We start from the raw sequence: 27,720 nt of genomic DNA, 5'->3' as shown, positions 1-27,720 counted from the left end.
CTAGACTGGTGGAATGTTGCCGGAGGATTTCAGCAGAGTTTGAAGGCAACATAACCGAAGGCCTAGTATAAATTGGCTTAGGGAATGAAAGGGCTCCTTATCAGAGCAGCTGAAGCTGTATATAATTAACAGCATCTGTCAACATTCAGGGCCCCATACAGAACATGCAGGCCCTACAGCCATACAGAGCGGCAACCTCCAGCTTCTGGCACCTCAAACTCCACAAAACCTGAATCAAAAAAACAGCCCTAAGCCATCACTAGAAGGGCACTGATATGTTTTAGAGATACTAACAGCACCAAAAGGCAACTGCTAATTAATGTTATTATCTAGAATAATTCTGTTAACATTAGCACTGAGACTTCAAATTAGTAAGCTATCTTCAAAAATATAAAAAACTGTAGGTTGATATTTGTGATTACTGATTTTAAAATCGTTTTTATTTTTAAAGGGTATGAAAATGATCTACTAACCTTCCTTTTTTATATGACAAATTCTAAATTTTATTCAGCTTGAATATTTCCATATGAGGAGCATTCAATTCATTTGGTGGCAATTTCTAGTTGTTTTGGATATATTAAATATACTTCACTCACAAACATACGTACAAAATCAAATAAAATCCAGAGGAAATTTCATTAAATAAATTTATTTGTTAAAATAATTTAACTCCAAATACAACTGTTGAATTTGCATTGAGTTATAACTACAATTTGTGTTTTAATTGAAATGTCAAGGTTTAACAGCTGACATTGTTACAAAACAATAAACTGCTGTTCAATTTTAAATGGTCAGTTGTATTAGAGCTCAACAATTAACTGTGAACTATATTTATCTCTGGGAAACCCCAAATCAATAATGATAAATCTGTATCCAAAACCCACCGCAGTCATTCTTGAAACCCTGATCAAGATTTAATAGATGCACAATGACATGTTAATTAAAAAAAAAATAGACCCCCCCATAGTCTTTATCATTTGATTGGCTAAGGAGACAATTAAAGCTTACTCAGTGCTAACACAAGACTACTGAGAAGAACAAAAACTAAAAAAACAGCAACAAACAAAACAAACATTTCCATATTCATACATACATAGACAACATTCCCAGCGGACAACTCTTGAAAACAAATAGACCTCCTTAGGCAACATTTCTTTATGTAGAAAAGCAAAATATTATCAGTAGTTTTACCACAAAAAAATGATGGCAACTGTAGCAATTAGAGTCAAGTTCAGTCCTAATTCTACAAACCAAAGGAGAAAATCATCAAAGCACCTTTCAACAGTTTAAGAAAGATTTTATGTAATACTTTTGATCAAATGCTGGCTCGTTTTGTGTAAGTTGAACAAAATTAAAGGCATCAGTTACCATCACTATCACAGTTTAAAAGAACCAAAAGTTGCAACGTAAAAGAAAAAACTTTAACAAATGCTGCCTTTGTATAAAAGTAAAATAAGACAAAACAAAAACCTTAGCATAATAGCTAAAAAAAAAAAAAAAGTGGGTCTTTGGATCAAACCATAATGTTTTTAAGGCATGTTAGAAAAACTTTCACTTATCTAGTTGCTAGTCTGATCAGGGCATAAAATAAATAGCGACACAAGGTCACCAACTTTTCTCTGTAGCCACTATTATTTCATGTGCCAACAAATTCAATCTTTCTGTTCTTAAGCTTTTTATTAACATCTCAACAAACACATTCATTCAAGCTGAATTATATTCATACCACATGAAATACCAACAGTAAGAGCACACAAGGGTTTCCCCGTTTCTGGATATCTTTGATGCTTTGTCACTAAATATGTAGGGCTGTGTGGAAATACTGTGATTAAGCAGCCAAGTCAGTTATTAATATCTTTACAGTAAAAGCCCAATATATTGTCTGACACAAACACTTCTAACTAAAACCCCAATTTTAAGACAATCTTTTCCACCTTATATTTTTGCCATACCTTTCATATTATTTTTCTTGTCTGTATAGCAATCCATAATGTGAAACTGTAGAATCTTTATAGATGTTTCTAATATATTTTAGTTGTCATAAATTGCTTAAATATGAAATTCTAAAAAACAGAATCATTTTGAGAAGTTAGAGGCTTCAAAACTCAACCAATTCACTAACAAATATTTCTGTTTCAATAGAGAAATCATTCTTCTTGAATCTTTGATTTCTCTACATGTTGAATCAAATCAATTTTTACATAATGAAATTTGTTTCAATAAAATTGGTTAGAACTTTTTGTCCTATAAACAAGGTGCTGCATCATTAGGGTGTATAAACAACCTATACTGAAGAATGCAAATATTCACAATTCGAAGACTTGTGACAACCATGGCTTGCTTTCACCCACATTTCAGTTTTCTCATCTATGAAAAGTTACTATCTGCCTTTTTTCTATCCTCTAAGCTTAATGCCAGTTTACTAAACACTTGGGGTGGGGGGGGGTGGTGGTGGCTACCAATGATTTCAATAATGTAAAATAAACATTTAAATAATTTAAAAGAAAAAGATGTTCTTGATACACTATATTCTTCAGTACAGATTCTCAGTGTAGGCAATTATCTCCAACTTGTGCCAAATTCTTAGGAACAATAAACACACATGTGCACATACACTCTTCTCAGTTACACACATAAGACCAGAAGTTATTTGCACAAGAGTGTGAAACCAACAAAGTGTGGGGCGGTGTGTAGATCACAGGCTCAGTGATACTACAGTTCTGAAGGCCAAATTTATCTCCAGAGGACCTGCTCAAGATACTCTCTCTTAAGCAGTTATAACTCTGAAGTTAGTTAAAAACCCTTCTACGCCTGATTGTAAAACTTATGAATAGGTTTTTCCTGTGCCATTACTCATGCAAATAATAACTACTTCACGGCTATAAAGACCAAAAATATCAGAGCGTGAGCACCTTTTCAAAACAAAATATTCTCTAGTTTTATTTGCCACTTCAGTAATCAGGGAAAAATTGTTATAAGAAAATCTTTATATAATTCTCCAGGAAAATTAAAGATAAAAGGTTTCTTTTTGTCCCTTACCTTCCATTCTATGATTTATATTCTACTTTAAAGCCCAAATTATATCACATGGTTATTCAATTTTTTAAAAAATGCCTGCAATAAAGCTCCACTACAGAAAACTTGATTTTGAAAGCAGGTTAACCAAGAATCACACCACAACCATAGCCCTTAAAGGCAAGAAGGAATTTGTTGCTTTAATGAACATCAAAATGCAAGATATTTGTACTGTCCTATGAGGTTTCTGCAAACGGGAACATGTGGATGCAACATGGCTTCATTTTCCTTACATGATGGTACTGGTTAATCTACTAGAACATGTCTTGTTAGTAAGGCTGGGCAATCTCTTTGCATCAGTGTTGCTTCCTTTTTGTTCAGTAAAGTAATAAAGACCACACCTGCTTGGTTAACAGAGGGTGGGTATGGGGTTTTAATTCAGATCAAACCCTTGTGAGAGCCTCCATTTTGTGACAAAGCAGGTGATTTAACACATTCCAAAGCCAGACTGTATTTCTACACAACCTGATCTGACTTTTGCTCTATTAAGGACTGCTGCATGAGTTAGTTCCATGTCACAAATTAGGATAACATCTACAATTAAGCATCAATTTTGAAAAACAGAAATGTGTCAGCTGAGCAAAGAATCTCTCCCTGTAATGCTGTTGGCAGGTCAGCCATTATTATCTTACTCGATGGAACACATTGGTTAGAAGCACTATCTTAACTCCTGAAATTCAGTATTCTCGTAGGAAAATATTTCTCAGTTACCTATTTTTTTTTAAAGAAGACAAAATATTTTAATTGTAAGTGGTCATAGGAATTGTTCTGGTTTCGCTCTCGTGGTTATTTGTAATTTATACAAGAGTTGCTTCTGTCAACTCAGCTACAATGCCACTACAGCTTTCAAAGGAGATCACCCTGTAGATCGATTGGCTATGCCTTAAAGTCGCAGGTGCACATAGGAGACTGAGGACAATGGTGAAAACTGTAGTTACTGAACCCAAATGTTACTCAGAGATATCAACTGACAATCACTGCTGAATTCTGAATAAGGGCTGCTATTTCACTGTAGATTCACACCACACATCCTGCAAACTCCGCAGTCGAGTAGACGAGGTTTGTATCACCTATGATATTGGTCAAATCCTGTCCAGGATAGCCATTTTTGAATGCTATTGTATGTTACATGCAGAACAGCATGGGTCATCTTTGTCAGGCTGCGCAGCATAGTTCATTTGCCTCACAATTTCTGCAAAGAGTTCGTCCACCATGGTTTTACTTTTAGCAGAAGTCTCCATAAAGGGGCAGCCCCACTCTTCAGCAAGGGCTCTGCCTTCATTGGATGACACTTCCCTCTCACTTTCCAGGTCCACTTTGTTCCCAACCAAGATGACTGGCACTTTCTCATACCTATGAGAGAATAAACAAAACACACATATATTGGAGAAGTTAGCACAAAGTTCAACAAGTAAAATGTATTTTCTCTTTTTTTCACTATGTTCTACTACAAATATTCTCTTTAGTTGCATGAAAAATTATTTGCTCCACTGGCTTGACCTCTACCTGAGGGCATTCAGAAGCTGCTCTCATAGTGGATCGCAAATGGATTTTTCAACATGATGTTTTTAATTCATCAATTATGCATCTTTTAAAATCAATTTACCTTTCCAGATACATTTATAAAATTATTCTGAGTAAATCCTCTTAGATGAATTAATTTAAACTTTTTTTTCATTATAAGAGATGCTTACTCAAAATTTCAGTTGATGAGGTAATAGCCTTACTGAGTAAATTTAAAATTGTCAGCATTCTACTATGCTCTATAATATAAAGAAATGGTCATGTTCTAAGAGTTCTTAAATAAGAAAAAAGCTGGTAGAAATAATTGGGATGGAAATCATTAAATAAAAGTACACTCTATTCCTTTATAAAACCGTTAGCCAGTTAAAAGACAATTATTGTTCTTTTCAGCCTGACAAAGAGTGAACATTTTAATCATTAGCTTTATTTGATTTTATCACTTCTTTTCCTTTCTAACAATAGGTGTGCTATAGACTAAATATTTGTGTTCTCCGCCCCCCAATTCACATGTTAAATCTAATCCCCAATGTGGTCATATTTAGGAGGTCAGGGCTTTGTGAGGTGATTAGGTCATGAACCAGATTAGTGCCTTTATAAACACCCCCTTGCCCCTGCTGCCATGGAGGACACAGAAAAAAGATAACAGTCTATGAACTAGGAAGCACACCCTTACCGGACACTGAATCTGCCAGAGCCTTGATCTTGGACTTTCCAGCTTACAGAACTATAAGAAATAATTTCTGTTGTTTAAACTGCTCAGTCTATGTTATTTTTGTTATAGCAGCCAGACCAGACTAAGATAAGGTGTCTCTGAATAAACAATGTTTGGACAAAGCTCAACTAATAAAGATAACAAATGATGTGAAAAGAACAAAGAAAGAAGATCCTAAATCATTTGGGAACCTAAAGATGATTTTTTTCTACAACGGTTACCCACAGTATAAAAATACATGGTGCTACTTTACATATTTACTATTCTTATTTATGCTGGTTCTAAGAAATGTTGAAACTATATTTTCATAAGGCTATCATTTTTACTTTAATCATTTAAAAAGCTTTTTGTCATTTTATTATAAATCAATGTGTGTGTGTGTGTGTGTGTGTGTGTGTGTGTGTACTTTCCCCTAAGCAGAACGAATCTCTAATTTATAAAGAAATTGCAAAATTGCACACAAGTGGTAACAAATGTGACTGGACATAGCTAATCTGTTAGGAGGCTACCACACTGTCAGGACTTTACCAAGGCAGGATTCATACAGAATTATCATTCAGGAAACTCAATAACAGGCAGATAGTCAATGTTTGCAACAATACTTCCACAATTTCATCATCGTGTCTAGACCGTTCTCTCGACTCACCCTAACTCGTAAAGCAAACCATATTCCCAACAGAGTCTCACTTTTTTCTTTAGCACTAGATCAAACTGAGAGTGGTCTCAACATGAGGGCATACTCCAGGCAGTGTGCCATTTAGCAATCCGAAACATAAAAATAACTTAAAAAGGGCTGGAGATAACAAATCTACAGTAAATCTAGAATTTGGATATTACCATTTTACAGGAAATGGATTTGGACAACTCTAATTTATGTCAAAGAACTTTATACGAATTTACTGTATGTCAACTGGGCCTTATACTTTCTGGGCTCAGATTATACTGAGCGCTCTGGACATATGACACCAGGGTTTTACATCTCTTCCAGGACTCTTACATACAATCTATTAAGTGTACCCCTAGGCCTCTGGGTGGACAAATGGCAGTGAGAATGAAGCTGCGTTATAAACATTACACATCAGCTGCTTCGCATACAGGCACCCTTGACCAACTGTACAGAGCAGCTTAGCAAGGAGCTGACACTGCCAGTCACGTCAGGACAATGTCCGTTCCTCATTTGTTTTACTCAAAAAGGTATAACTGCATTTCACTTTTCTTATAAGTATATATCACAATGTGCTTTAAAAAGCTTTGTTTGGCAGTGAAGTAACATGAACATTAATACAATTTGGTAAAAGGTATTGGTTGAATTTAATTAAGTTAAACATTAATTTCAATCTGTTTGCAATACTTTATAAAAAGGAAGTAATAAAACATCAGTTTGTACTATTAGTTAAGCAATAAATATTTTAATGAATATTTTCAGTTTAAATACTGTATTGTGTTTTATATGTAAAGAAATATTTCTTTCACTTTTAATTAAAAACTACAAATAGGTAGATTTTCAAAATTTATAAAAATATCAAATCATTAAGTTGTACGACACATTGTTTGAATCAAGAATCTGAATACATTATCTTACTAATAGATTCTCAAAAGGGTAACAAAACACTGCAAACATAGGTCCACGTGTAACAGCATTTTATAATTGTTAAATGACAATGCAGTGACTATCAGAGAATCTGTCCATCATATCACTAAACAGTCAGTGATCTTTTCTGAAACCAAGATGTTAAAGATGCTAGAGAAATCCAGATTAATATCCTCAGAAGACTTTAAAAGACAATGAGATCTTCAGGAAAGAAGATATTACATATATTTCAGAATACCAGTCGGTGATACATTTTGTCTCTCTGTTAACACTGAACTATGGGACAGTAGAAAAGACTCTAAACTAGGATTGGGAGGCTGTTTCTATTCTTGCCACGGAGAGGATGCAAGACTGAGTGAATCATTTACTCTACTAGTATTTCATTTGCTTGTCAGTAAAAAAGGGAATAAGAATATCTGTCCCCACCTAACACACAAGGTTGCTGAAAAGGTCCAAGGAGATAATGTAGAAGAAAACAATTACTAGATAAATGCAGGGCAGTGTTTCTTTCCCCTCCTGCCCACTGATTTGAGATCGCAGCTTCAGTAAGTGTCAAGAAGCAAGAGAAACTGATCAAGGGAGGTGGGGTGCTCCTAAGGAGAAGTGAACCAAGTCAGGGTGCTGGTAGGGTCGGGGTACAGACAGCCAAAAGAGAAAAAGATGGAATTAAAAGAAATAAAGCAGCCACTTTACGTCAGCCTATCCCTCTCTAGTCCCTGGTGCTGACATCACAGTAATGAGGAACAAGAAAAGCAGAACGGCCTTCTCCAAATGCAGATATCTGTGGGGAAGGTCATGTGAAGCGGCTTTGATTTGAGATTATGGACCAGGTCCTATATGTGGAGGTGAAGATTTGGAGAAACCTGGACCCTCATTAAGGGAGACAGAAGGAAAAGGGAAGAAGCAAAGCATTGTAATGACAGAATAGAAGACAGCATGAGGGAACTGGTCTTGTTCTCTGCTGTAGCAATATGGTATATTAACAAACAAACAAACAAACAAATAACCAAACAGAAACCCAGACCAAGTACTTGGGCCCAGAACTGCCTCTAGCTAGTTCTGTGAATTTAGAAAATTAACTTCATCTCTTGGTTCCTCAGTTTCTTGAACTATAAAATGAACCAGACTAGATAATTTCTAAGGTGTTCTTAAACTCTGAAGTTAAAAATGAGAACATAGTGGGTCACTCCCATAATCAACACATGTCTTTCACTGAGTAAATGCTGAAAGCTTAGCACTGTTCTAAGAACAACATCCAACAGGCTGATTTTTACAAGAGATATTAACGTGTCCATTAGGAGTAAGGTGAAAACACAGGGGGAAATCTCATCAGATTCCGTGGGGCCAAAACATCAAGCAGTAGAGATTTTCGACTCTACCAGCAGAGCAGGTACTGCTGGAGTGCTGACTCACAGGCAGAAAGAAAGTACTCAGGACGAGGTAGTTCCATTTCACTGACAATAATGTTCAAACACAAAAATGTGGCACAGTTGTTTTTTTTTTACATTTCATTTTTCAATTGCAGTTGACATACAATATTATATTACTTTCAGGTGTACAACAGTGATTAGACGTTTATATAATTTAGCAAAGTGATCCCCCTGATAAATCTAGTACCCATCTGACACCATATAGTCATTATGATATAACTGACTATATTCCCTATGCTATACTTTATACCCGATAACTATTTTTTAACTACTAACCTGTACTTCTTAATCTCTTCCCTTTTTCATCTGTCCCCTCAACCATCTTCCCATCTGGCAACCATCAAAACATACTCTGTATCCATGGAGTTTTGTTTCTGTTCTGTTTATTTTTTTAGATTCCACATATAAGTGAAATCCTATGGTATTTGTCTTTCTCTGACTTATTTCGCTTAGCCTAATACCCTCTATGTCCATTCATGTTGTTGCAGATGGCAAGACTTCATTCTTTTTTATGGTTGAGTAATAATCCATTGTATACATGTACCACTTCTTTATCCATTCATTTATAGATGGACACTTAGGTTGCTTCTATATCTTGGCTATTGTAAATAATGCTGTAATGAACATATGGATTGCATGTCTTTTCAAATTAAGTGTTTGGGGTTTCTTTGGATAAATACCTAGAAGTGGAATTAGTGGGTCCTTCTTCATCTCTTGCTATATAGCCTTTATGTTAAAGTATATTTGTCTGGTATAAATATTGCTTCCCCAGCTTTTTTTTTCATTTCCTTTGCATGAAATATCTTTTTCCATCCTTTTCAACCTATGTGTGTCTTTCGATCTAAAGTGAGTCTCTTGTAGGCAACATATGTAAGGACCCTGCCCTTGCATCCATTCAACCACCCTATGTCTTTAGAGTATTTAATCCACTTAAATTGTTGACAAATCGTTATTGCCATTTTATAATTCATATTTTTTGTTTTTTTTCCTTCTTTTTAAAGAAATCCCTTTAACATTTCTTGTAATACTGGTTTGGTGGTGATGAATTCCTTTAGCTTTTTCTTGCCTGGGAAGGGATGGTTTTAACTATGTGAATATTAAAGGCTCTACTGAAAATTGCCTGCCACTGCATAAATAACTAGTAATAAACAAGCAATGTATCACATCCATTTAACATATTTATTTGATACGAGCCTACTATGCACTAGATATTATTTTAGGTACCTTTGATACATCAATAAATTAAACAAAGACATCTGCCTGTACAGTGATGATAGTCTAGCGGAAATAGAGAGGCATTGACAATAAACAAACATAAGTAAATTACAGGTTTACTAAAAGGTGTTAAGTGCAACAGAAAAAAATGTAGATCAGGAAGGGGGTTGGGGGTACAGGTGCAATTTGAAATGAGATGACCAGGGCAGGCCTCATTGGGAAGGTGGCACATGAGCAAAGACGTGAAGGGAGTAAGGGAATTTGCCAAGCAGGAATCTGGGGGAAGAGCATTCCAGGCAGGTACGTACGAGACGACACGAAAGCTGGCGGGAACGTGGGTAAAGGTTCAAGGGGTAGCAAATGGCCTGTGGGTTCCATCTGTATAACCTACTGCAACTCCTGGAGCCAGAAATCCTGCAGTGTAGGAAACTTGCTCATTTGAGGCTAACTAGAACTTAGGAATCTAGGTAGCAGAAGTGGCCTCAGAAGACAAATGCGGCATTTACGACAGGGCCAACTATATCGTTGAGGAAGACTAGGCATTTGGTTACTGATGGCAGTTACTTTCATTTCATGATCTATATTTATTAATAGTTTTATGAGATGTCTTCGTATTTTTCCCTTTCCTAAACACATCATTTGGAAATGAAGATGAAGATATAAAATTCTAAAAATATTCAATTTATGTATTATTAACCTGATAATGAGCAGGATACCGCCTTGTTCACATCTTAAACATCAGCTGGTTTCTCATTAACTTTAGCACCTCTTCCTTGATATAATCCATAAGAGCATGACAAAGGCCATATAGTGGCTCCCGCAGCACAGATAACTTTATATTTGTTTATAGTCTATGGACAAACACTTGTTTTAGAAACATGAATTTTTATATTGCTTAGTGTAGTCATGAGCATGATTACATAATGTATTAATAAGTAAAACCAGTTCTTTTAAGCAGCTCTGCTTAATGCATTGAATAAAACATAAGAAATACTGGCTGGAATAACACACTGTAGAATGTTGATGGATTTCTCAGTGAGGCAGCTTTGTAAATATAGTTAAAAGCATTTGATGAATTTATTAATAAATCTTATGTTGTTTCCTCCTTTTTTGTTAACTATCCTGATATGTATATATGTGTATTTTATTCTGGTTGTGTCTAAACTTGGCTAATCAACAAAATAGCTTGAGAATTTTAAAAAAATACAGATGCCCAGGGCCTACTCCGGAGCTACTCAATCTGAATCTGTGGGATGAGAACCTAAGACCCAATTAAAACTATATAATATATCTATATCTATAAACACTGAAGACTAACTGTGAAATTTGGCAAAGTTTAGGAATCAGTGGCCTAATCTACTACTTTGTGACCTTAAACAAAATTGTATGTGTATAAATCATGATGTTATATTGTAGCAAGTCCAGAATCAATTCCTTCTACCCTTCACTTATTCATCAGTAAGTTGGAGACAGATACAACTACTGCCAGTTTAACTTCCTTTTGAGGATGTTGTATTATAGCATATTAAGAGAAGGCCATCCTTCACATGCATTTTATCATGCTGTTTTCTTAGTCACTTTTTCACAAGCAGCTTCAAATACAATTCTCTTTGAATCCAAAAATGAGAATCTATAAGATTTTTATAGGTTCCCTTGTTCAACTTTCCATCCGTTGTTAAAAATCTCATCTACCAAGAGAGTTAAGGCAAAATGTCAATCACTTTCATGACAACCTTACTAAATGGTTATGTTTGCACATCTTTAGTGATTCAGAACTCGTATCTCAGACAACCCATTTTGTCCTTTTTGTCAGTTCTGTTAAATGTTAGTGTTAAAAAAATCAGTGTTAAATTTATCCCTGTCTAATGAATGAGCTGTGACCTGTAACATCTTGTCCCTTCTCATAGGTTCTCGTTCTTTTACCCTTTAGAACATAGAAATCTTTTCTCCAAAATAAAAATGTTTTCTTCCTCCTCTCCTTTCTCAAATTAAATAATACATAGTGATTTTTAAAAAATCGCTGGCAATATTTAAATAAGTAGAGAGGAAAAGGAAAAACATTCATAATTTCACCTCCAGGAGAATATTTACTACTGCTATTTTGGTGTATAGCCTTTCAGACTATTTTCCTATGCATATTTATATAAACATAGATATAAATTTTTATAAGAATATACCAATTTTGTTCAGTAGCTTCAATTTTCATTGAATATCATGGAGCTTTCCATTTAAATGTATGATACATATTATATTAATGGCTAGGTAGTATTTTATCTTATAGAATCTATGATTGTAACTACCATATTTAATAACTCTTTCCTCATTAATGCATATGAAGGGTTCCCAGCCCCTCATTTTTTCACTAACATAAACAGCAATCTGATGAACTACATCTATAAATGTGATTTCTGTCTCAGAGGTATGTATAACATGTTTGTGTGTGTAGCATGCCCTATGAACCAGAAAAATCACATTTCTAGGTTCGTTCATTAGGTTGCTGTGTGCATGTATATGTACACACACACACACACACACACACACACACACACACACAGAGTCTCAACAGACTTCTAGAAATTTATAATAAAACCAATAGTGCTTAAGAGTGCCTGTTTCCCACCCCTAAGATTGATATTGTTAATCTTTCAATACAGTAATATGACAGTTCTGAAGAAAGAGGGCTGTTTTTGGCTGGAAGGTGAAGGCTCGTACCACAGAATGCTAGCATGAAACATCAATACTTCTTGTAAGGAAAACATGAGCTGAATATGGCTGCCCTCTTCCTCTAAACTGACTTGTTTTGAAATGACTAAATATTTCATCTTAAAAGGGCATTTCTGCTAATTTAGCTTGAATAGATTAAAAAACCCACAATTCTTTGTTTTGACTTTCTCTTGGTTTCAGAATGCATACTGAAGAACAGAGAAATTGTAAATGTAATGTAAAAATTAAGTAAGGAGAGTATTGATGCTAAAAATATATTCAAAGCTTCAGGGATATTCCATACCAATGTAAAGAAAAATAATCTGCTTTCATAGATATTAAGAGCTGGCACTGTATTAGAAGAACAAACTACTAATAGTTTGATTGTATAGAGACCAACTTATCATGACAATGTAACTCAGACACGTTAAATGTATTAAAAAGCTACTTGAGGGAGAAGATATTTGCAAAAGAAACATGTGATAAAGGATTGTTATCCAAAATACACAAAAAAAGTTTTAAAACTCAACAATAAGAAACTTCACTTTAACCAATTAAAAAATGAGCCAAAGACTTTAACAGACACCTCACAAAGAAGATACATATATGGCAAATAAGCATATGAAAAGATGCTCCACGTTATATGTCATCACATCTATTAGAATGGCCAACATCCAGAGCACTGACAACACCAATGCTCAGGAGTATGCGGAGCAACGGGAATGCTCATTCATTGCTGGTGAAAACTCAAGATGTTACAGCCACTTTAGGAGAGTTTGGTGTTTTCTTACAAAACTACACATACTCTTATATGATACAGAATTCCTTGGTATTTAGGTTGAAAACTTATGTCCATACAAAGACCAGCACAGGGATGTTTATAGCAGCTTTATTCATAATTGTCAAAACTTGGAAGCAATCAAGATATGCTTCAGTAGTTGAATGGATAAACCCAGACAATGGAATATCATTCAGCATTAAAAAGAAACGAGCTATCAAGCAATGAAAAGACAGGGAAGTGTCTTAAAGGCACATTACGAAGTGAGAGAAACCAGTATGAAAAGGCTACATACTGTATGATTTCAAATAAATGACATTCGGGAAAAGGCAAAACATACAAAGACCAGCACAGGGATGTTTATAGCAGCTTTATTCATAATTGTCAAAACTTGGAAGCAATCAAGATATGCTTCAGTAGTTGAATGGATAAACCCAGACAATGGAATATCATTCAGCATTAAAAAGAAACGAGCTATCAAGCAATGAAAAGACAGGGAAGTGTCTTAAAGGCACATTACGAAGTGAGAGAAACCAGTATGAAAAGGCTACATACTGTATGATTTCAAATAAATGACATTCGGGAAAAGGCAAAACTATGAAGACAGTAAAAAGATCAGTGGTTGCCAGGAGGTGGGGAGATGAATAAGTGGAACACAGAGGATTTTTAGGGCAGTGAAAATACCCTTTATGATACCACAGTGATGGGTACATGCTATTTAACAGCTGTCCAAATCCACAGGATGTATAACACCAAGAGTAAACTCTAAGGTAACTAGGGACTTCTGGTACTATGCTGTGTTAGTGTTGGTTCATCAGTGGTAGCAAATGTTCCACCCTGATGCAGGATGTTGATAAGAGGGGAGGCTATGCATGTGTAGGGTCAGGTGGTATATGGGAAATCTCTCCATCTTCCTCTCAATTTTGCTATAAAATCTAAAATTACTTTAAATTCTTCTTTTAAAAAGCCACATGAGAACTAGTAGTGTAGCCAAGATGCTTTAAGTCCACTAAAGCCTTTACTACCCAATGATTATAATTAAAAACTGAAAACAAAATAAAAAAACAACTATTAGAGAACTCTGAAAACTAAAGCAGGCAGATTGGGGAAGAGAGTCAAACACACCTGGACAGAAGACCCATATAGAGGTGAGTATCTTGGCTTTTCCCTTTTCTCTCTGGCCTTACGCTGACAGTAGGCACTCATTGGTATGCATACAGCCAAAACTCTGGGAGAAATTCCATCTTTCTAACCAGAAGATCAGGGTAAAGCGGTCCCTGTGAGCTGGAGTGTGTGTAGGTGTGAATCCTCCTTTTTCTTTTTTCTTTCACAGCTCACCCAGAGTGGGTTCCTACCAAAGCTGGTGTGGTGGGCAGTGCCAGCAGCTAAAATTTCATTAGAAATCTTTTTATCTATAGAAAATAGGAAAAGGGCTCCTTAAGGTCTAAAGAGGATAGAAGAAATTCCCACTGTTTTTCCTTCTCTTTTTTTCTCTGCCCCCTTTGCCAGAAAGATGAGCCCAATGGTGAGAATCATGTGGCAGTGCAGAAGGCTATCAACAAACTTTACTTAATTAACATTTACAGAACACTCTACCCCACAAAAGCAGAATACATATTCTTCTCAAGTGTACCTGGAACATTCACTATGATACACCATATTTTTGGCTATAAATAAAAATTGTAACAAATGTAAAAGAACTGAAATTATACAAAATATATTTTTGGAAACAAAATTTTTAAATGTATGAAACACTTGAGTAGGTATTTCTTAAAAGAAGATACCCAAATAGTCATGAAGTATATGAAAAGGTGCTTAACATCATTATACACCAGGGAAACAAAAACTAAAATCACAATGAGGTACTACTAGAATGTTATCAGAATAGCTCAGATTTTAAAAACTGACAATATCATATGTTGGCCAGGATGTGGAACAACTGGAACTTGCACTGGTGAAGAGTAAACTGGTACAACTACTTGAGAAAACTATTTGGCAGTATTTACTAATGCTGAACATATGCAATTGTGACCCAAGAATTCTACTCCTAGGTATATGGCAAGAGAAAGTGTATATATAAAAGATATGTACTAGAATGTACATAGTAGCATTACACTAATAACCTCCATCCAGAAAGTATCCAAATGCTCATAAACAAAACAGATAATAAAATCATGGTATATTCGCACAAGGAGACGACTGCACTTCAATGAAGAATTAACAACTGCTCAAGCAACATGGATGAATCTCACAAAGACAGTGTTGAAGGACAGAAGCCAGAAGCTCAATTATAGGTAAAACTAATCTGTGTTGGTCTTTGAGCATGGAAGTATCAGGGATGGAACATCCAGGAATATGCTGTGTTGCTTGAAATTTGTCTGTCCTACATCTTCATCTGGGATTTGGTTACATAGTGTATGCACTTCAATAAAAAATAAATTGAAACAGAAAAAAAATCAATAAATAATTATCTAAAAGATTTCCTCATTAAAATAGTCATAAAATAACCTTCAAGACAAAAAGTGAGTGAGCATGCATGTTGGTTATGGGGTTTATGTCACATAAGGGCATGATTAAATCGATCGGTCAGTTTCTCAGCCAAACACTGCTAATCAATTTTAAAGTTCTATGCAAGTCCTATGATGTTTAATAACGATGACTATATTTAACCTGGCTTTTTATTTATTAGAAATAGAGATTATCCACGCAAGAACTGCGTTATTTGTAAGGAAGTGTTTGCAACTAGAAGCCTAAAACCTTGTCATTTACGAACTAACTGCAAAAATTCTCTGAATAAGCCAGTTGAGTCTCTTATTTTTTTTTTTAAGTACAACATCCAGAATAATGTAGAAAAAAGCAGCCACTGATATTAGAAACTTTAATGTGTAGCTAAATTTCAATCTGCATTTTAATGTACATTCAGTCACCAAAAATATATCATTTTAAAATCTGTAAACAAAGTATGATTCTTCTTAATAATTTAAACAGCAGGGAATATTCAAGTTTGGACACATATCTGAGAAACACGTGGGTTTCATTTATCAAAGGAAAAAAGGTGTTCAGATATAAAATATGCATTTTAACTTTAGTGAGAGTTGAAATCTGAAACCTGTGCATTAAGAAATAGGTCTGTCTATTCTACTTGAGAAGACTAAATTGAGTTAATTGTTCAGGAATTGGCAAGTTATTTGTACTGCTAGCTAAATTCATATCTGGATTATAGGATATGCTTCTTAGCATTCTCTCATTTCTGAATTCTTGGCAAAAAATATTTATGAATTAAAATTCATATGTATCTGGTATGTACTTAAAGTTCAATTACAAATACTTTTTTTAAAGCAACTTCTGAATAAAGATTTAAAGACTCATCACAGCTATAAAGAGCTAAGACTTTTTAGGAATTTTTAAAATTAACAAAGAGTATTTGTCCCAGGAGATTTTTCAACTCATGTAGTAAGATCTTAAAATATTTCTTATTTCCAAATAACTAAATATAAACAGCAGCAAATAAAACTTAAAAACAAAACCTAAAAACACTGAATCTCTATCAGCTCTCTAGAAAGCTCAAGTTATCACACCAATAGAATTAGCATTTTTTCCCAGCAATAAAGAGCTTGGGGAGATGAACACATCAATTACACATGACATGCTGTAACTGGATGGTTCAACTGGCATAAAATTAATTGGTGATATTTACTAAAAAGATTTTTTCATTTGAACCAGGAGAAGTAATAAGGGACAGATGGAAAAGACAAAACAAAACAAATGCACAATGAAGAAAGGAGCTGGAAACTGTCATTATTGGCAGACATTATGGTACCCAGTAACAGCCAATGGAGAATGATGAGCTACAGATACTCTGACAGGATTCTAGCCAACACAGAAGTAAAAGAAGTTAGAAAAGTAATAGAAAATCATGGTGGGAGCAAGGAAGAATGAGTGGAAAGCAAAAAGTCTTCAACGGTTTCTAGTGGTACTTAGGTTTGGGATGAGAAGCTGTAACAAGTCTAGTATAGTAGTGATTACAAGGGATGAGCAGATCAAGAATTCATTGGATGTCTTGAAAATCTGTCCCTTCATTTTCATTCCCACAACAAAAACCCTTTCATTTCCAAAATAACTCATACCTGAGCTATGCAACAGTCTTCTAACTGGCCCCATCTCCACAATAATTATCTTAAAACATTGCTTTTACACAGTCCTCTCCCCATTTCTCCAACCTGCCACCTCGGAAAAATATGTGGCTCTACAATGACTAGATCAAGTCTATCCCTATGTTAACAGTCAAGGCCAACCACAATTTAGTCACTGGGTAAAATCAAGATGGAATGAACTATAAGAGGGAGAGAAGTAGATTTGGATGTAGAGGATCTGGAAGTAAGTCCCAGCTCTGCTTCCTTGGCTTTATCATGTGATCTTTCTGAGCATCAGTTTCCTTCTTTGCAAAACAGAAATATTAGTGATACCTAGGTATTAAGGAAGATGATTGTGATGACTTTACTAATAATAGCTAGCTAGCATCAGCAGAGGGTTTAACAGGTGCCAGATACTATGCTAAGCAGCTAACATGAATTACCCATTAAAGTATATAGATACTGTAAAATACTACAGAAATGCTAATTATTCTAAGTTCTCTCAAACCATCTGTAAGTCAGTTCTAGAATCTTAATTGTGGTGACATATTGGTAAAAGAGTATGAAAATTTTTATTTAATATCTTATCCCTTATCTCTGAGCTATCCCTTATCTCTGAGGCTTCCATCCTCAAGGATGGCCAACTCTAAGCATCTAGCGTGAAGACCATTAATCCTTGTTAATGAGAAACACAGGACAGATACTATTCCCTCTAATTAGAGGCTGACAATTTACCATCTTCTTTAAACAGAAGTATCTTTCTTTATCCCATTCATATGCTCTCGCGCCAAATGTTAAGTCACTAGATATGAACCATGGCTCTGAGGCCCTAGTAAGACAATGTTGGATTAAAAAAATAATAAAGAACTCTTAACGGAACCAGGAGTCCTGAAATAAGGTCTTGTTTCTGCCTTAAGCCAGCTGCTGTACTACCTCTGAAGTTACATCGGGACCTCAGGAAGGCAAGGGCCGTGTATGTTTCCTATGTACCTGTTTATCTCTTGTGCTGGAATCAATTCTTGACACTTACAGGCATACAAAGGAGGAGAATGAGTTGATGAAGTGATGATCTTCAAAGGACAGTTTTCCCATGCAGCCCATAGTGAAAATGCCACAGAAACAATGCAAACATGTCCACGGTGACCTGGCTGAAAAAGCATTTTTGGATAAACTGTCTATGGTGTTTTATTTTTGACTCTTTATCATGCCTTGCATTAGATGCAAAAATGCTCAAACTGCTTAGCAGTTTATAGGGTCTCCAGAAATTTGGGAGAAAAATGGCCAAAATATAGAATGTAATGACCTGAAGGAACCTTTATTCATAAATTCAACATTTACTGGGTGCTCTCTATGTGCCAGGTGCTGGATGTCAAAATTGAAGCAAATTACCACCAAATACATGGGCGTACCTTTTTTTGTTAACATAAATTAGATGGCATATGTAAACTACTTTTTTGAACAATATACACTGTGGGTAGAGTGAAGGGGGAGGAGGCAGTGCAGACTATTATTACAAGTAGTTGCAAAGGGCGTGTGTAGATTTTCTGCTGAAACTAAACTTTAACATTATATTCTTAATAAAACTAAATGTGATCTTCAAAGTGCAGTTAGTTATATGTGAACAGGAACAGTAAAACGACACAGCACAGATAAACTGTGAGGGCAGATGGTAGGTGCTTGCATGAATTTGTCACCTTTTAAGAGTTAAGATACATTCATCTACTTATCACTTACTTTGAAAAATATTTTTTAAAGATCTTCACAAAGAAATCTAATGGATCAACAGTACTCTTTTATCAAGATAGTTTCTAAAGTAACAACATTGACCTAAAAATATTTTATTTTTCCAGATAACTATTGCTGTATACAAAACTACCCCAAAACTTAATGATTTAACCATTGTGATCTATTTGTGATGGTGTGGGTGAGGAATTTGGGCAGAGCTCAGTTAAGTGATTCTTCTGCTCCCATTGGCACTTAATGGGCTCACTCAGTGGTGTTCAGCTAGGGCTGGACTGGGCGGGGGTCAAAGATGGCTTTACCATAGGCCTGGTGGGCACTGTTGAAAGGGTAGCTCCCTCCTCTTCTCCATGTAGTTCTCAGAGTCTCTTCATGTGTTGTCTAGCAGGGCAGCTGGACTTCTTACATGGCAGCTCAGGGCTCCAGGAGACCACAGTGGAAGGTGCTTAGTCCTGTTAGAGACTAGGCCCAAAGCTGGCTTAGCATTGCCTCTGCCATATTTTATTGACCAAAGTAGCCACAGGCCAGTCCAGATCCAGGGGGAGGAGAAATAGATCGTACTTCTCGGTGGGAATTATGTCAAAGAACCTGCAGCTGTCTTTATTCCAGCATGCGTACTAAAAAAGATGTCATCTTTTAAAAACTGAACAAAATTTCCAGTTCATTAAAAATTGCTGACCTAAATTAACAAATGCAGTGAGTCATGTGTGGACAGAAACAGTAAAATAACACAGGACAGATAAATTGTGAGGGCAGATGGTAGGTATTTGTAACAATTGCCACCTTTTAAGAGTTAAATACAATTATTCATTCGCTTATCACTTGCTTTTAATAAATATTTTTTTTAAATGTTAGTATTATAGATAATTACTGCTGCATAAAAAACTACCTCAGCTACCTTCACTGGGCTAACCTATTGTTTTCTCAATTTTTCATAAATCAGTTTATTTTTCTAATGCTTTCTAAAATAATTCTGCTAAAGCAATTCTATAACTAAATACAAATAGAAAATAAGATTTCATTTCCAAGGAGGATCTAAATGTACTAAATATAACAAAATATATACAGATGCTCCTCAACTTGTTCCTGATAAACCCATCATAAGTTAAAAATATCCTAAGTCAAAAATACATTTAAGACACTTAACCTACCAAATATCACAGCTCAGACTAGCCTACTTTAAATGTGCTCAGAACACTTACATTAGCCTACAATTGGGCAATTTCATCTACTACAATGAATACACTGAAAAGTATGGGTTGTTTACTCTTGTGAATACATGGCTGACTGGGAGCTGTGGCTCGCTGTCCATGCCCAACATCACAAGAGAATATTGTACCATATATTGCTAGTCTGGGAAAAGATCAAAATTCAAAATTCAAAGTACGGTTTCTACTGAATGTACATATCAGTTTTGTACCATCAGATAGTGGAAAAATATGAAGTCAAACCACTATAAGTCAGGGATCTTTTGTACGTGATTTTTGGCATTAGTCTTACAAATTTTTTACCTTCTATGATGAGTTAGAATGCATGCAAAATTCCTTAGAAAAGATAGCCTGGTAAAAGCAATGTTTTTGGTGAAAAAACATTTTGAAACGTAAGAAATCAAAAAATTTAAAAAAACCTCTCTCTTTCTACATATGTGAACATAACAAATACTACATATAATTGCTGTAAGTCAGTATTTTATTTGATTGTGCATACTGATGCTGCTATAGATCAATACTGTCAAATATATATTCATTTATAGTACATTCTGGCATACCAGGAGGACAAAGATAGTATCTTGTACTTATTTTGCATAATGCCTAGGGCGATGTTATGTAAATGAAGTGGCTTAAACCTGAGTATTTGATGTTGACAGTGATGACTTTTATACAGTGACAGATAAAACTTCTGGAATTAATTTACTGAAAAGCTCTGTCAACACCTTATTATATATATCTACAAAGACTATTAAAATTATCTTCATCTCATGCAGTTTTTTAGTATTTATATAAAGGTCTATTATTATCTTTAATTAAATGTTATTTAATAAATATTTACTATTATATGCCTGATTGTTTTGTATTTTTTACATTTAAAATATATTAAAAATCACAACTATTTATGAGCCACAAAACATACTGTCACCATTTATAGCCAACAGAGTCTCCAGGGGAAGGCAAAGACACAAAGACACTCAGTGTCTATGCTCTAAGTTCTATAACATACTCTACTAGCACTTCAGACATCAAGGATTTTACAGTTATCATGTAAAGAAACACTTTACATTCATTTCCTCATTAGCTATTACATTACACCTATATTACAGATGATGAAATTGAGATGCAGATGTTAACTTGCCCCTAAATACATAACTAATAAGTGTAGGAGTTCAGCTTTAATGAGATTAACACTTACTGTCTTCATAGACGAGAAGAACAGATTAGTATGCACAATCAAATACTGAATTACTGCAATACATAGTATTTGTTATGCTCACTGAAAAGCTAAGGATGGATGTATTTAGAACAAATGCTCCATCCAAAAACAAAGAAAAACAGTCTAAGATTTCATTTATGCAGAACTGTAAAGACACCTAGTAAAGAAGAAAATACTAATATGTACTAAATTATTAATATGTAGGATTTCCACATATGAATTATTAATTTTTAAGGGGTTACTCCTAGGAAAACGAGAAATAACACTCCTAAATGTTTTAAGTAAAGGTTTACGATGTTTCTCTTGGGTAATTTTACTAATTGATTTTAAGATATCTATAATTATGGTTATCTTCATTTATTTTTACTATCTTACAGGGAGAGCTGAATCAATACTGTCCTGCACAGATGCAGCAAACCTCTTAAAAAGATCAGTTTCCAAAACCTCCTCAGCAACCTGTTGTAGTAATGGAGAATCCTTGCAATCACAATCTAGTCTGAACCCTACTATAAGAGCCCCTATCTCTGTTCTAAGTTTTCACAAGGTGGGAGCTATCCTGCCTTATCAGAATGAACAAAATTACAGAAGTGCGTCCTCATATTTCTTTTCTAATTCCTTTTTTCTTTTTTCAAACCTGGGCGGCCCCCCTCCAGAGGCTCTTCACACCACACTGCTTTGAACCAAGCGGTTCGGTTCGAATGCCATTTTATAAAATGTGCTGAGAGGGAACAACATTCTGTTGCAACAGGGTTCAGAAGTATGGGTCAAATAAAATGTTTCATCTTCAGTTTTGAGAAGTGTTGCTATTATCTTCCTAAATTTATGCCCAAGCTCAGGAAACTGCACTTTTAAAATAGCTAAGTAGATACCAATTTCCCTCTCTGCTTCTTCTGTGGGAGGTCCCTGCCTAATCAGAATGAACAAAATTACAGAAGTATGCCCTCACATTTCTAATATGCACAATAGTAATAAATGCTTCCTCAAAAGATACACTTTATTATTTTTTTTCCATGTTATCTTTCTCTGTTAAGGAGTAGCATTACTAACTCATGTTGGGGAGTATTTCATTTTCATAGCACTTACATAGCACTGATGGAAACTGGAAAAGCAGAAAGAGAAAAGTTGTTTCAAAATATTAAAGAGATAGTTCAATTTACTTTGCTTAGAGTTAAATGTTTTAGGATAATAGTTTTCAAATTGGGTGTGAAAATCAATTTAGTGGATCAAGAGGAGCATTTAAAAATGAAATAAAAAAAACAATAAAAATAGTATAATACAAGCAACATAACAAGTGCAACTATTGTTTCATGAAACTTTGTTTCAGTTATGTGTATTTATGCTTGTGTATGCACTGTGTCACAATGTAAAATGTGTTTGTTACTGAGGGCCATGATTAAGGAAATGTGAAAGCCAGTGCTGAGTGAATGTACAGAAGTAGATGGAGATGTGTTATTATTTCAATATTTTTATAGATAACAATTTAAAAAATTGTAAAACAATCATAAAAGAAACTGAAGAAGACTTAAATAAATGGAAAGCTATTCTGTGCTCATGGATTGGAAGAATATTGTTAATATGCCCAAACTACACAAAGCAATCTACAGATTCAGTGCAATCCCTTTCAAAATTCCATTGGTATCTTCCACAGAAATAGAACAAAGAATCCTAAAATATGTGTGGAACTACAAAAGACCCAAAATAGCCAAAGTAATCTTGAGAAAGAACAAAGCTGGAGGAATGACACTCTTTGATTTCAAACTATATTACAAAGCTATAATAATCAAAACAGTATGATATTGACATGAAAATAGACACAAATATAAATGGAACAGAACAGAGAACCTGGCAATAAGCCCATGAATATATCATCAACTTATTTATGAAAAAGGTGCCAAGAATATACAATAGAGAAAAGACAGTCTCTTCAATAAATGGTGCTGGGAATACTAGATAGGCATCGCAAAAGAATGAAACCAGATCACAATCTTAACACCTTACACAAAAATCAACTCAAATGGGTTAAAGACTTGAATGTAAAACCTGAAATCATAAAACTCCTAGAAGAAGATATATGGGCTTGGCATATATCTTGGCAATGATTTTTTCAGATTTGGTAATGATTTTTTCAGATTTGGTAACAAAAACAAAGGCAACAAAAGCAAAGTAAACAAGTGGAATTACATCAGGCTGTAAAAAAGAAGAAAATTCTGCCATATGCAGCAACATGGATGGACCCTGAGAGCATTATGCTATGTGAAATAAGTCAGACAGAGAAAGACACATACTGTCTGATCTCACGTATGTATGGAATCTGAGGGAAAAAAAAGAAAAAAGAACTCTTAGAGGACAGATTGGTGGTTGCCAGAGGTGAGGCCAGCGTGGGGTGAGGTCTCAGCATGGGGAAGGAGGAACTGCTGAAGGTAGTCAAAAGTACAAACAGCCAGTTATAAGATAAATAAGTACTGGGGATGTAATATATACCATGGTGACAACAGTTAACAATACTGCATTGTATAATTGAAAGTTGCTAAGATAGTAGATCATAAAAGTTCTCATCAGTAAACTTATTTTGGTAATCATTTTGCAATATATACATATATAAAATCATTGTTTCATGAAAAATAACACTCCTAAATGTTTTAAATAAAGGTTTACAATGTTACTCTTGGATAGGTTTACTAAGTGAAAAAATCTAAAACTAATACCATGCTATATGCCAATTATATCTTAATACAAATAAATAAATTTTAAAAACCTACAAAAATGATAAATCATTGTTGTATTTCTCCCTAAAATATCAATTTTGGTATGTTTTCAAACCTTAAAACTTATTAAGCACAGAGAAAACAAAAACATCAAAAAACATCGGGGGATCACTTGATGATTTGTATAACTGTATCACTTTAAAAAATTTAAAATAAAAAAAACATATTAGAGAAAACAAAAACAAAACAAAAAACAACCACCTATACCATTCTGCCAGTGATTACATTTCAGCATTCTGAGTAAAACAGAATATATGATTTACAAGTGTACTTAATTTACAAGCTATAATCTATTTTAAGTAGCTTATTCAGATAGTTTTCAACCATGTGTGAGAAATACATTTCCAACATTAAGTAATTAAACGCATCAAACTTCCAAAGACTTCCAACTGTTGCTTTCTTGCTAGACCTCCCAAACCATGACTTCAATATAATATGCTGTTGATATTTGATTCAGATACTCAGTAACCTTATATTGACTCACAGCTTTAAAGAACTTATTTCATGGCAGTGACCCTTAATTTAAACTGAAATTTATTAAAAATCAGGGTAATATAGGTGTTTCTTATTAGAGTTTTCCCATAAGAATAAAAGGCAAAACAGTTGGACTATTAAATCTGTTATTTTCAAAGAGGTTTCAATCTTTTAAAAATATAAAGTTAAATCTATTTAAATAGTATGTTTAGTATGAACCATCTTAAAATCTTACCAACTAGAAATAAGCTATTTTTAAATATTTTGATTACCTTAAACTTTACCGATATATTTATAGTTTTCTTATACACGTTAAAATGCAGATGTCTAATAGCACAGCATTACCATTATTGATATTATTCTACTAAAAGACTCAGTTTGATCTGGTAAGGCATAAAGGTATGCTTAAGAAACTTTTCCCTGTTAGGCAAAGAAAAAAATTTAATATAATAAACAATAACCATCAAAGCAACAAATAAATAAAAAGGCAAATATATAAGGCATATTTCTGCACACTATTAAAATTTCATGATACATTTCTTACAGAAATATCATCTCTACATTTTTACTTTTGTAACTATTCTATATCTACCAGTTTGATCTCCTTTGAAAGTATACTCATATACATACTTAGATTTTTCAAAAAAAAAAAAAGGATTAAAGATCTTACAACTTTTTATACATACTATAGGCCAGAAAAATATAAGCACGTAAGAAAACAGTAGGTAAGAACATATAACAGGGCAAAGTTGAAACAAAAGCAAAGGAAACCCTACAGTGTGATCACATATCTTTCCCCAGGGATTTAAGTTCTGAAGACAATGGCTGAGAAAAACTATGTAAAATAAACATTATCTTTAAAAAAAATTCCTTAAATTAAGTATGCTATATATGGTTTTATATAAAGATCATTCCTTAGAAATGTGTATAAATGTATAATCTATGCATTTTAATATACCATACATAATTTCATAAAAGATAGCATGTAGAGATTACTCAAGTAACACAAAGGAAGATTCCAACTTTGTTGGCACTTCCATTGGTTGTATAGAGACATTTTATCAGTTTCTGTACCTTCTCTCTAATGTTTACTTGCTAATTAATTATCTAACTTTTTCCTAAAGGAGAGCTAGAAAGTCAACATCATGCAATTGCATGGTGGTCTGAATATTTTTCATTCAGTGGTCAGTCATATAATCTTTCAAATAACCCATTTGTTCTTGTCAGAAGATTGATTTATCAATATGCAGGGACAGCTGATATCTTTTATCTGTGTGCAGTAGAATGGTTGGCTGGCTAAATTACTTTTGCCCTCTCTCCCTTAAAAAAAATCATTACAATGATTCCTTCGATTATAGATTTTGATAGAATTACCAAATCTTAACTAGAGAAGATTTGCAGATCACAGGCTGCTGATTCTTCAAGATTCATATTAAACTTTACCTCTTCCCTCACTAGATGGAAGTATTCATATTAAACTTTACCTCTTCCCTCAACTAGATGGAAGTACTCACAGAATGTTAGAGCTAAAGGGAGATCATCAACTCCATCTGCAAAGTAAACAAAAAATTCCAGTCTTGGGATAGCTAAAAGAAAACTACACTGTAATTTTCTAGTTTTACAATGCAGCAAAAACATGTTCCCCTTTCAGAAAAAAATCTCTGGGCTATAAAAAGTGACTCATAGCTATTACGCTCTGTACCTTGGAGGCCCAGATTTTGATTACAATTTTGGTTAGTGGAGGTGTCAATCTGGGGAAGAAGGTGTTTGCAGAGGAAGGAATGATGGCAAAATCCAGAAGTTCCACTTACTTGGGACAAATATCATTTGATGGGTTCCCTGGTTTGGGCTCACAGCATCAATCTATTAAGGGTCAAGATTTATGTGTAGCAATTGGCAATGTGCCCCTATTTTAGAGTAGGTTTTTATATGGCAACTTATCGTGAGAAAAAGTGCAAATCATTTGTGTCATTAGAAAGTGATCACTTAAATGATACAGAAATATTAATTATAATATTAACAACAATAGCAACTTACTTACTTTGGGTAGTACAAATCGACCACTCTTTTCCCATTCCTTTTCCCAATCTTAAAATGCCCCATGCCTTCTAGCCTACTGCAAAGTATAAAGTCTCTATATATCTTACAACTCTCAAGTTCTATCCTTGGCCATATTCATTTCTAATTTTTATTCCCAGCTGTATCCATTCATTTCTCTCTCTATATACTCTACCCAAAAGATTTCATCAACTCTCCAAATCTGAACTATGCAGATCATCCTGAGTCTTTATATTCACACATAAACTGACGTTTCAGGCTTTATTCAAATATTCTAATTTCTTATTAGTTGCATCTATCTGGATGGTTACCATCTTCAAAGCTAAAATAATTTCCCCCAGCTATTCCTCCATAATTCTATTCACTCGTGTCAAAATGTCAAGGTTACTTTTGACCTTTCCCTTTCCCACTCAGTTAATTCATTCTTTACAACATTATTTAAATCTGTTCTTTTCTTTGTGCTCCTACAGACATCATGCTAATTCAGAATTTTTATACTTCATTAGAACTAGATTATCACACTATTTCTTCTGACTATGGTCTATTGCCACTAAGCCATCTTTCATATCACCACTGGATTATTATTTCTATAACAATTTTGATCACGGTCCTAGACTACTAAGATCAAATCCAAAGTGTTTAACCTTCTAATTTAACTTTACATTTTTTTTAGTTTTACCCCCTCTCACACTTCTATATAAATTCCTGGTTTAGCCAATCTGGTCTATTTAACAGTTAATAAACATATTCTATGCATTTCCTATGCCATTTCTTATCAGGAAGACACTGTACTCCTAATATTTTGAGGTTCATATTAAACTTTATCTCTTCCCCTACTGCCCCATTCATGAGACAGAACTCTCATAGAATGTTAGAGCTAAAGGAAGATCATCTACTCCACCCACAAAATGAGCTTTAAAGGATCATCTACTCCAGGGGTCCTCAACCCCAGTGTTGTAGACTGGTATAGCCTGTGGCTTGTTAGGAACCGGGCCCTACAGCAGAAGGTGAGTAGAAGGTGAGTGATGGAAGCTTTACCTGTATTTGCGGCTGCTCCCCAGCACTAGTATCACCGCCTCAGCTGCACCTCAGATG

At 34.5% G+C, this 27,720-nt stretch overlaps 1 non-coding gene across 1 annotated transcript; it reads right to left on the bottom strand.

Moving 5' to 3' along the window:
• Nucleotides 1–633: 633 nt before the first annotated feature.
• LOC102895338 lies at nucleotides 634–27,720 on the bottom strand. Its single transcript, XR_003046895.1, has 2 exons — nucleotides 27,664–27,720; nucleotides 634–4,428 (listed from the first exon to the last, which is right to left on the bottom strand). It is a non-coding gene; the product is annotated as an uncharacterized LOC102895338 (transcript).

Source organism: Pteropus alecto, unplaced genomic scaffold (assembly GCF_000325575.1).
Source record: "Pteropus alecto unplaced genomic scaffold, ASM32557v1 scaffold72, whole genome shotgun sequence".
NCBI lineage: Eukaryota > Metazoa > Chordata > Mammalia > Chiroptera > Pteropodidae > Pteropus > Pteropus alecto.
Note: the sequence above shows the minus strand (reverse complement) of the source record. Positions and strands in the feature narration are given on the sequence as shown.